This window comes from Pristiophorus japonicus, chromosome 17 (assembly GCF_044704955.1).
Source record: "Pristiophorus japonicus isolate sPriJap1 chromosome 17, sPriJap1.hap1, whole genome shotgun sequence".
Lineage (NCBI taxonomy): Eukaryota > Metazoa > Chordata > Chondrichthyes > Pristiophoridae > Pristiophorus > Pristiophorus japonicus.
The window spans coordinates 74,933,687-74,944,914 of NC_091993.1; the positions used below are offsets into that span (position 1 = coordinate 74,933,687).

The window sequence follows — 11,228 nt, forward strand, 5'->3', positions numbered from 1 at the left end:
TCGTCGGCGGCCCGGCCCGTTCAGCCTCTCCGCCCCCCCTCTCCACCCCCTCTCCCTCCCCCTCCTTTCCCCTCTCCCTCCCCCTCCTCTCTCTCCCCCTCCTCTCACTCCCCTCCTCCTCTCTCTCCTCTCCTCCTCTCTCTCCCCTCTCCACTCTCTCCCCTCCTCTCTCCCTCCTCCTCTTTCCAGCCCCCTCCTCTCCCCCCCCTCCTTCCCTCCCCCTCCTTCATCCCCTCCCCTCTCTCCCCTCCTCCTCTCTCTCCCCTCCTCCTCTCTCTCCCCTCCTCCTCTCTCTCCCCTCTCCACTCTCTCCCCTCCTCTCTCCCTCCTCCTCTTTCCAGCCCCCTCCTCTCCCCCCCTTCCCTCCCCCTCTTCCATCCCCTCCCCTCTCTCTCCCCCTCCTCCATCCCCTCCCCCCTCTCCCTCCACCCCTCGCTGTCAGAAACACAGATAGACACTGACTGAGACAGAGAGAGAGAGACACTGGTGGTGGGGGGGCGGGGGGGGGGGCATCCCAGAACACTGTTGGAGGGCTCCTGGTGCTGCAGTCAGTGAGTAGAAACTTAATTTTTTATTTATTGATTTTTTTTTTTTTTTTTAATTTTTAATTTTTTAATTTTTTTGATTGCTTTATTGGTTGATTTATTGATTTATTTATCATTTATTATTGATGATGGCTCTTTATTTGTAAAAGTGAAGTGTTTAATGTTTGTAAACTTCCCTCCCCACACCGCCCCCCATCTCTCGTTCCCTACGCCTGATTAGGCAAAGTTTTTCTGAGCGTACAAAAATCTACACTTACTCCATTCTAAGTTAGTTTAGAGTAAGTTTTCGCTGCCTAAACTTACAAAACAGGCGTAAGTGGATGGACACGCCCCCTTTTGAAAAAAAAATCTGTTTTACAATGAAACTATTCTAACTCACTAGAACTGGAGCAAACTAAATGCCGAGAATTGCAATTTTAGGATACTCCATTCTAAATGAGTTGCTCCAAAAAAATAGGAGCAACTCAGGCCAAAACTTGAGCCCATAGAAACTTACAACGAGAAGGAGGCCATTCAGTCTATGAAAGAGCTAACTAATAAGTCCCACTCCCCTGCTCTTTCCCCATAGCCCTGCAAGTGTTAAGTTTTTAAGTAAAGATCGATTTCCCTTTTGAAAGTTATTACTGAATCTGCTTCCACCATCCTTTCAGGCCGTGCATTCCAGATCATAACAACTCGCTGAGTAAAAAAAAAATCTCCTGCTCTCCTCCCTGGCTTTTTTGCCAATTATTTTATATCTGTGTCCTTTGGTTACTGACCCTCCTGCCAGTTCTACCAGCTATCAGCTTTGTGATATAAACCCAACCCTGGACCCATGGCTCCTGCTGTGAGATTTTGTGCTATTTTTATCATGACGTCAAATCTTTTACTGTGGAATAAAGTCTCCAATATAAACAGGTCTTGTACACGATATCCAGTCTGTAACTCGGGGAATAACTCTGATCACCCACAGGGTTCTGCCAGGCTGACGCTAGTCCATTGAACTTGGGGTGTGCTGACTCCTGTGATGTCCCCAAAAGTAGGATACTGAACTGCAAAATTTGTGGTCGTGGGGGACTGCATTCGCGCTCTCCCCTGAAGATAACAAAAAAAGTTGTAACTCTTTATCTGTCTTATTGGGATATTAAGAAAGAAAGATTTGCATTTATATAGTGCCTTTCACGACCACCGGACATCTCAAAGCGCTTTACAGCCAATGAAATACTTTTAGAGTGTAGTCACTGTTGTAATGTGGGAAACACAGCAGCCAATTTGTCCATAGCAAGATCCCACAAACAGCAATGTGGTAATGACCAGATAATCTGTTCTTGTTGTGTTGATTGAGGGATAAATATTGGCCGGGACACCGGGGATAACTCCCCTGCTCTTCTTCGAAATAGCGCCATGGGATCTTTTACGTCCACTTTAGAGAGCAGACAGGGCCTCGGATTAACGTCTCATCCGCAAGGTATAAGCTTAATTTTGCACAGATATCAATACACAGGGATCAACTGAATTCGATGGTTTGTAACACCTATACAAAATAGTAAGTGTAATATGTGATTTTTATTGAGAAAGATTTCTGAAAGGTAGTTTTCATTCTTTAGCCGATTTATTAAGGAGGATCGCCAAGATCTCATTAACTGCCAACCATCCAAGCCCTGCACCGTCAACAAGGGGAGCAGACTCCCTCTAAAATTAACAACCACGACATGTCCAACAATGGCTTGGCTCGAGTTGTCCTGGTTCTGCCTCTTTCTTTTCCCCACAGAGGCAGTGCTTCACTAAATTCAACACATACCGGGTTCAAGATAAAACCATGACCTATCGATCTAAGGAAATACATTAATCTGATAACATCCTTACACAAGACCACCACTGGAAAGATTTTTCAAACGGTTTAACACAATGCAACTCACAGCAAGATGCAGAAGCAGCAAGTTATAGATCTCAGTCGGGATGCACAGCATCAGCAAGGCTTTGTTTATCATCATGAGCGGCACAATGTCAGACAGAGAGGAAATGTTGAGCGCTGTCCCAAAAGGATCAGTGATTGGTCATCTCTTTCCCTAGTCTACATAAGTAACCTGGGTACCATAACTAACCAAGGGATGGTTACATTTGCTGATGACTCAAAATTAAGAAGAATAGTTGAGTCTGGAGATGCAGTGAAAGGTCTGCATAAACATTTAGATCATTGGGCAGCACTCTTGCCTCTGAGTCAGAGGGTTGTGGATTCAAGTCCCACTCCAGAGACTTAAGCACATAATCTAGGCTGACACTTCAGTGCAGTATTGAGGGAATGCTGCACTATTGGAGGTGCCGTCTTTTGGATGAAATGTTAAATGTGCCCTCTCAGGTGGACGTAGAAGATCCCATGGCACTACTCGATGAAGAGCATGGGAGTTCTTCTGTCCAATATTTATCTTTCAAGCAACATCGGTAAAATAAATTAGCTGGTCATTATCTGATTGCTGTTTGTCAGAGCTTGCTGTGCGCAAATTGGCTGCCAGATTTCTTTACATTACACTAGTGACTACACTTCAAAAAGTCGTTAATTGGTTATAAAGCACTTTGTATGTGCTGAGATCATGAAAGGAGCTATATAAATATCAGTTCTTTCTCTCGCTTTCTCTTATGCAATTGAGCAGAAACCTGGCAGCTTTTGTTAGAAACCGATGAATGGAAAGCATTGAATTCGGACAGGAAGTTTTAGCACCTGGGAGCAATAGTAAACATACAATTTTTATGTCGAGACAAAGTAATGAAAAACGTTCGTAGAAACTTGGGGTATATAGGAAAAACAGTGACATATATGCATATAAAAGTCATAATGAAGTTTTACTATGAACTCATTGGAATTAGAACACTGAGGCAGGAGTTTGTGCTCCCAGTGCACGTGGAAGGGCACACGTCACAAAATTGCGCACTGCCAGCTCGTGATCTTCCATTCGTGGGCAGACAGTCATGAGATGATAATGGGCTGCTGGCGTGAACCAGGAGAAAAGATCGGGATAACTCAAAAGGGCACCGAGAAAGAGCAGCAAATTGATTCCATGTGTGCATGGGATGCAGTATGAGGGAACGGTTGGGGAATTTGAGGTTTATAGTCTGAAAAGAGGTTGGTTAAGGGGAGCACTTAGCAAAGCATATCAAATATTAAAGGGTAAGGTAAAGCTAGAGAGTAGGGCAGAAGGGAAGATAAATGGAAATTGGTGATGAATAAATTTGGAATGAATACAGTACAAGGAAAAGCTTATTTGCTCAGAGAGTGATGAATCTTTGGCTTAATCTACTAAACAAGGGAATAGAGGCAATTCCAAACAAAATGAGATGCTATGGGAATTAGTGTTGAAGAAGGATGAGCTTCAGTGGAATAAATGGCCTGTATTTCTCCATAATCTTTCTTTATTTCCTCATGAGGTGCTCCACTGTGATGTTGTTTTAAAATTGCAGCAAATTAATCTACATGAGCATACCCAGGAGCACTTACAATAACAACAGCAGGCAGAAAGTGAAGTCACTATCACAAACTCGGATTGCTTCTTCAGTAAATGCCACACACTCCTGCTTTAACTCATTCAGGTCCTCGAAACAGATATACAAACCTAACAGCAGGGCAACATTGTCGAATATGCTAACAAGTCAAATTACTTCTACACTTTTCTCTTCTGCCGGCGTACAAGAACAAATTCCGCGCAAAAATGTAATATTTAAATTTTTTCTCTCAACAACAGCTTGCATTTATTTTGCACCTTTAACGTAGAAAAACGTCCCAAGGCCCCTTCGCAGAAGGATAATCAAAGAGAAATAGACACCGAGCCAAAGCAGGAGGTATTAAGAGGGATGACTAAAAGCTTGGTCAAAAAGTACCAGGATGGCCAAGTGGTTATGTCGTTGGACTTAAGATGCAATGAGTTTATACCCGCATGGGTTCGCGTCCCACTCCTGGTAACTCCTTAATTTAGGATAAGCTATTTAGGACCGAGATGAGGAGAAAATTCTTCACTCAGAGAATTGTGAACCTGTGGAATTCTCTACCACAGAAAGTTGTTGAGGCCAGTTCGTTCGATAAATTAAAAAGGGAGTTAGATGTGGACCTTACGGCTAAAGGGATCAAGGGGTATGGAGAGAAAGCAGGAATGGGGTTGTGAAGTTGCATGATCAGCCATTATTGAATGGTGATGAAGGGCCGAATGGCCTACTCCTGCACCTATTTTCTATGTTTCGATGTTAAGAGGGTGGGGTATGGAGGATTCCAAAGGTGGAGAGGGAGGTGGTGAGATGGAGAAATGGGCCGAGACAGCTGAATGCATGGCCGCCAATGGTTCGCGTAGGGACAGGAAAAGGTACAGCTCTCTGAATTACTGAATGTAAAAATGGAATATCATTTTATTTTAAAAGGATGCAATCAACATGCAAGGGCCCACATTTTAAACAATTTCAAACTGAAAACATTGCATCTAAATGATCTATATTGCCAATCCAGCAGTCACTTAAAAAGAAATGTTATCTGAATGGGATTACTTTAACTAATCGTCTTGCACAAGTCTCGGCACGGTAAAGTGGAGTAAGGTATTGTTTTCACATTATATTCATCCATTGTGACTGTGTTCTTGAAACTAATTGATTTTATTAACAGACTGTATAAATCCATGCCTGAAGGAGCTGAAGCACACGTGCCCTCACCCATTGTGTAGTATATTGATCTGTGTTAGCTGGAAGGGAAAAGAGAGCACATTTTTTTCACTGGTCTCTTGCGGCCTTCTTGATGGAACTCAACCACTTTAGACTGAGCTGTATTATTAGAATAGTCCTATCTAATCTTTCATCTGAGTCTTACTGCAGTCTTCAAGAGCCTCAATATGACAGCTTATATAAGCAGAATTTTTTTTTAAATACCCTAGATCCCAATTGAGATTTTTTGAAATGCAATGCTAACAATTAATTGTTGAAGAGAGGCAAACCATGTCTTGTTCAGTTCGGACTAAATCGCACCACACTTACTCATTTAGTAATTACCATTGAATTAACATGAATCACCTCAATGGGGAAATGTGGATTCATGAAATGGAAATTAAAACCAAAATGATGAAGAGTTTGCATGCCACCAAACTAAATCCCTTCACACAACACTCAGAACTGACTTATGGTAAATAGGTCTGGTAATCAGACAAACTCTCATAGCTGTGAGCTCGGAGTCTAAAATAGGTTAGAAAACACGGCCTCAGTTTCCACATGTACGCTGATGACACCCACCTCTACCTCACTACCACTTCTCTCAACCCCTCCATGGTCTCTAATTTGTCAGACTGTTTGTCCGATATCCAGTACTGGATGAGCAGAAATTTTCTCCAATTAAGTATTGGGAAGACCGAAGACAATGGGCCTGACATTCCGCTAGAGGTCTTCCCGTGGGCAAACTAAAGAAAAAAGGTAAAAAAAACTGCGCACTTACCTGTTGCTGCTGCGTCTGCTTGCACTTCCGAGCCTGAGGCCTTCACTCCTACGCATCGGACGCGTGCACGTCAGAGCGTGCGCAGGGCTGGAACTATAGTCACATGGCTCTGGGCAGCCAATCAAGGAATAGTATTTTCTCATTCATAATAATGGGAACTCCGTAAGTTGGCATTCCCATTATTATGAATGAGAACCCCCTCCCCAACACACAAAAAATCAATAAAAAATAGAAAAATACACAACATATTTAAGAATCATTTAAATTAAAGTGCTTATAAAAAATAATATTTTCCTGACATTTTTTAAAGATGCCTTAAAATAAACTTAACATAGTGGAGAGGGTTTTTAACAATAAAGTATGTTTTCATATGTATTTATTTAATTTAATTTTAATGTTTCTGTGTATTTTTAAACACTTGCGCCTGTAAAAGTAGGCTATTGCCATGCTTTTTCAGGTGCAAGATTTTAAAGGACATTTGCAGGGCAAGAAATTTGTAAATATCGGAAATCTTGCCCTGCAAGTGTCATCGCTTCCGATATGCGTTGGATCTGCCAAGCCAGAAACTTGACAGAAAAGCCTGTTTTCAGCGCATGCGCATTGTGTGCTGAAACCTGGCTTTTCCGATGCCTTCCCGGGTCCGTAGAAATTTTGCAGGGGCCCGGGACATCGGAATTTCAGGGCCATTGTCTTTGGTCCCCACCACAAACTGTGTTCCCTAACCGTCGTCTCCATCCCTCTCCCTAGCGTCTGAGGCTGAACCAGACTGTTCGCAACCTAGGCGTCATATTTGACCCTGAAATTAGCTTCCAGCCACATATCCGCGGCATAACTAAAACTGCCTATTTCCACCTCTGTAACATTGCTTGCCTCCGCCCCTGCCTCAGCTCATCTGCTGCTGAAACCCTCATTCATGCCTTTGTTAGCTCTAGACTTAACTACTCCAATGCACTCCTGGCTGGCCTCTCACATTCTACCCTACGTAAACTTGAGGTCATCCAAAACCCGGCAGCACATGTCCTAACTCACACCAAGTCCCGCTCACCCATCACCCCTGTGCTCGCCGACCTACATTGGCTCCCGATTAAGCAATGCCTCGATTTCAAAATTCTTATCCTTGTTTACAAATCCCTCCATGACCTTGCCCTTTCTCATCTCTGTAATCTCCTCCAGCCCCACAACCCCCCGAGATATCTGTGCTCCTCTAATTTTGCCCTCTTGTACATACCTGATTATAATCGCTCAACCATTGGTGGCTGTGTCTTCAGCTGCCTGGGCCCCAAGCTCTGGAACTCCCTCCCTTAACCTCTCCGCCTCTCTACCTCTTTTTCCTCCTTTAAGATGCTCTTTAAAATCTACCTCTTTGACCAAGCTCTTGGTCATCTACTGTAATTTCTTCCCATTTGGCTCGGTGTCAAATTTATTTATTTTGTCTTAAAATAATCCTGTGAAGGATGTTTTACTACGTTAAAGGCCCTACATAAATACAAGTTGTTGTTGTAGGTTACATATAGGTTTAATATGTCTGTCCAATAGGCATTAAATGAATTGAAACACATAGTTATGGAAACTGTCTGATTTATACTTGTCTCTTTAGAGCCCTTTTGACCTGTAGTAACAGCAGTGCATAACTGGAAGCAGAATATTGTGGCCTAGGCTTTTGTTCCCCTTGCTGTATATGCAGACTATAGATATACTCTCTGTGTAGTCACTCAATAGTTGCATAAGATGGAGACTTGTTTACCTGATGTACTATCAATAAGGTTCACACTGTGTATATACATGCTGGCACCACTAGAGGGTGCAACTGGTGGAGACCGAGGGTTTCCTGCCCCTGTGGCAGGGCCCAGTATGAAAGGCTGCACACCATGCTTGTGCCTCACTCTGGAGTTTGGGATAAAGGACCAAGGTCACTACAATTTGAATACAACACATTGCCTCGTGGAGTCATTCACAAGTACATCACAGACATAACACCCCTATCCACCGATTGCTCAACAGTTCTGAGGTGGACGGATAAGTCAAACCGGGGCACACTTCACTGCCTTCCTACTTCCCTGCCATTTTCAAGTGGCCAGGTCCATCGGGGCAAATGAGGAAACACAGCCTCCACCACAATTCCTGCCATTTGCACTATTCAAATGCCAGCCCTTGTGCTCATCATTCAAAGGCCTGGGGAGGGAGCCCCAGGCGTAGATTGAAGAGAGGCCTGTGAAATGCTCTCGGAGCATGGCTGGCGCAAGTCCCAGAGAAATGATGAATTTTCCTCGGGGGAAATTTAACCGGAGATCCAATGCCCACCTCCTTTTGCCACAGTACATCTCCACTCCCTGACTGCCGTGGCTTCCTGGCAGAGGCTGGGGAGCCCAAGTGGAAATGCAGCCAGTCAGTGGGGCACCTCCAGGATGGGTGGATGTCTCACATTGCCAGAGCTCCACTCCCATCGATCGGGCTGCAGAAAGTCTAGTCGACGAGTGTAAACGCACCTGGCCCTCTTGCACTGTCACTTTCAAAATAACGTAATCATTTACCACTTCTACTTTGCTCGTAATGCTCCAAACCCATTTTGTATTCGATGCTTTCTCCTGGCATTCAAATTCAGTATTAATGACTCGCACTCAAAGCCTAATTTTAATCTGTCACTGGTTCTGTGTCACGTTAAATTCTTATTTGAACATCTCCCACTGATCTTGTGTTTTTTTCTCATTAACAGATTTACCCAGTTCACTACGGACAGTCTCTGTCTCATCCCATTGAAATCGGTCGTACCTAAATCTAGAATCTTGGTAGCTGTTTCATGTTTCTCCCTTTCAAACGCTACGTTGAACTCAATCATATTCTGATCACTATTGGTTCACACACCATTAGACTGTTAAGTAAATCTGCCTCATTACCTATTACTAAATCACACACACCCTCTCGCCTTTCCTTCAGCTCTGATGTTTTACTCACATGTTTCTTATTTCTCTCTCCTGCTTTAATCACTTTACATCTTTTAGTTTGCCCTAAAGCACAATTTCTGACTGTTGCTGCACTCTTTTCCCTTTTGTTTGTTTTTGAACTACTATTTGTACTACCATTGCTACCTGAGCCCTACCCCCATTTACTAGTTTAAAGTCCTTGTGACTGCCCTATTTATCCTTTCCACTAGGATCCTGTACCAGACCGGTTCAGGTGGAGCCCATTCCAACGGTACAGTTCCTTCCTGTCCCAATACTGGTGCCGGTGCCCCATGAAATGGAACGCCTTTCTCACACCACTCCTTTAGCCCACGTGTTCACTTCCCGAATCAGCTTATCCCTATGCCAATTTGCACATGACTCAGGCAATACTCCAGAGATTATAACCCTCGAGGTCCCGTTCTTTCATTTAGCTCCAAGTACTTCCCAAACAGGACCTCTTGCCTACTCTTCCCTATGTTGTTGGTCCCAATATGGACCACAATGACCGAATCCTCCCTCTCCCTCTCCAATATCCTTTCAAGCTGATTCGAGGTGTCCCTCGCCCGAGCAGCAGGTAGGCAACATACCATGTGGTTCTCTCGATCTTGCTTACAAAGGATGCTATCTGTACCCCTAATTATAGAACCTCCTGCAACTACCACATTATACTTCCTCTCCTGCTCCACTGCCCCCCCGCCCCCGCCTCCAGGACAACCTCCTGCTCCAAAGTGCCATGGTCCACATTCTGGCTGTCCTTCCGACAGTCTTATCCTTATCTTCACAGGTAGCAAGTACATTGCACCTGTTGAATATGATCAGTTTCTGTGGATCCTCATTCCCTTTCTTACTTAGCTTCCCCTTGCTCTGCACACTATCGGCGACATCAACCCCGTTCTGATCCTGCAACTTTCGACCAGGTATGACCGAAGTCTGGAGCAAACTGTCCAGATACTCCTCCCCTTCCCTTATGTGTTCGAGTGTTTCCAACTCACACTCCAACTCAATGACTCTGAGCCAGAGAGATTCGAGATGGACATGTTTGCTCGGGACAGTCTAGTCCACAAACCTGCTCTGCTATATCTTAATATAACCTGGTTTTATTTATTGAATTTGTTAAAATCTTTATTCAAATGATCATTTATAGTTATATTAATTTGTTTACCGAGTTCAGTTATTAATTTAATAAAGTGCGTTATAGTTTACCAGCTCTTAATTTAAACCGCTGACCCAGCTTAGAGAGAAAAAAATGTTATTACTCAACAACCAATCATCTACCTGTTGTCCTGTGACGTCACTCCTCGTTTATTTTGTTGTATTTGAATTCGCCGGAGATACTCTGCCTCCACTGCTGCTGCTGCTCAGGTTGGCTTTCTATCCTCTGTGCCCTGGCCAATATTCATCCCTCAATCAACATAACATAAACAGATTATCTGGCCTTCCCATATCTCGGGAGCCTCCTGTCAGAAAGGCAGACATTGATGCGGAGATTCAGCATCGCCTCCAGTGCGCCAGTGCAGCCTTCGGCCGTCTGAGGAAAAGAGTGTTTGAAGACCAGGCCCTCAAATCTACCACCAAGCTCATGGTCTACAGGGCTGTAGTAATACCCGGCCTCCTATATGGATCAGAGGCATGGACGACTTACATCATCGCTGGAGATATATCACCAACGATGTCTCTGCAAGATCCTGCAAATCCCCTGGGAGGACAGGCGCACCAACATCAGTGTCCTCATCCAGGCTAACATCCCCAGCAATGAAGCACTAACCACATTCGATCTGCTTCACTGGACAGGCCACTTAGTTTGCATACCAGACACTAGACCCCCTAAGCAACTGCTCTATGCGGAGTTCCTTCATGGTAAATGAGCCAAAGTTGGGCAGCGGAAACGTTACAAGGACACCCTCAAAGCCTCCCTGATAAAGTGCGACATCACCACTAACACCTGGGAGTTCCTGGCCGAAGACCGCCCGAGGTGGAGAAAGTGCATCTGGGAGTGCGTTGAGCTCTTCAAGCCTCAACGCTGCGAGCGTGAAGAGGTCAGGCGCAGGCAGCGGAAGGAGCGTGTGGTAAATCAGTCCCACCCCCCACTTCCCCCGACGACTGTCTGTCCCACCTATGACAGAGACTGTAATTCTTATATCGGACTGTTCAGCCACCAAAGAACTCACTTTAGGAGTGGAAGCAAGTCTTCCTCGATTCCGAGGGACTGCCTATGATGATCTGGTCATTATCACATTGCTGTTTGTGGGCACAACGTTTCTTACATTACAACAGTGACTACACTCCAAAGGTACTTCATTGGCT

The 11,228-nt window shown here is 44.4% G+C and overlaps 1 non-coding gene across 1 annotated transcript; it reads left to right on the top strand.

Annotated features, from left to right (window-relative positions):
- The first annotated feature begins 1,466 nt into the window (after nt 1-1,466).
- On the top strand, nt 1,467-1,622 carry LOC139228421 (U1 spliceosomal RNA). The gene has a single exon (XR_011587567.1). It is a non-coding gene; the product is annotated as a U1 spliceosomal RNA (small nuclear RNA).
- Nucleotides 1,623-11,228: the final 9,606 nt, after the last annotated feature.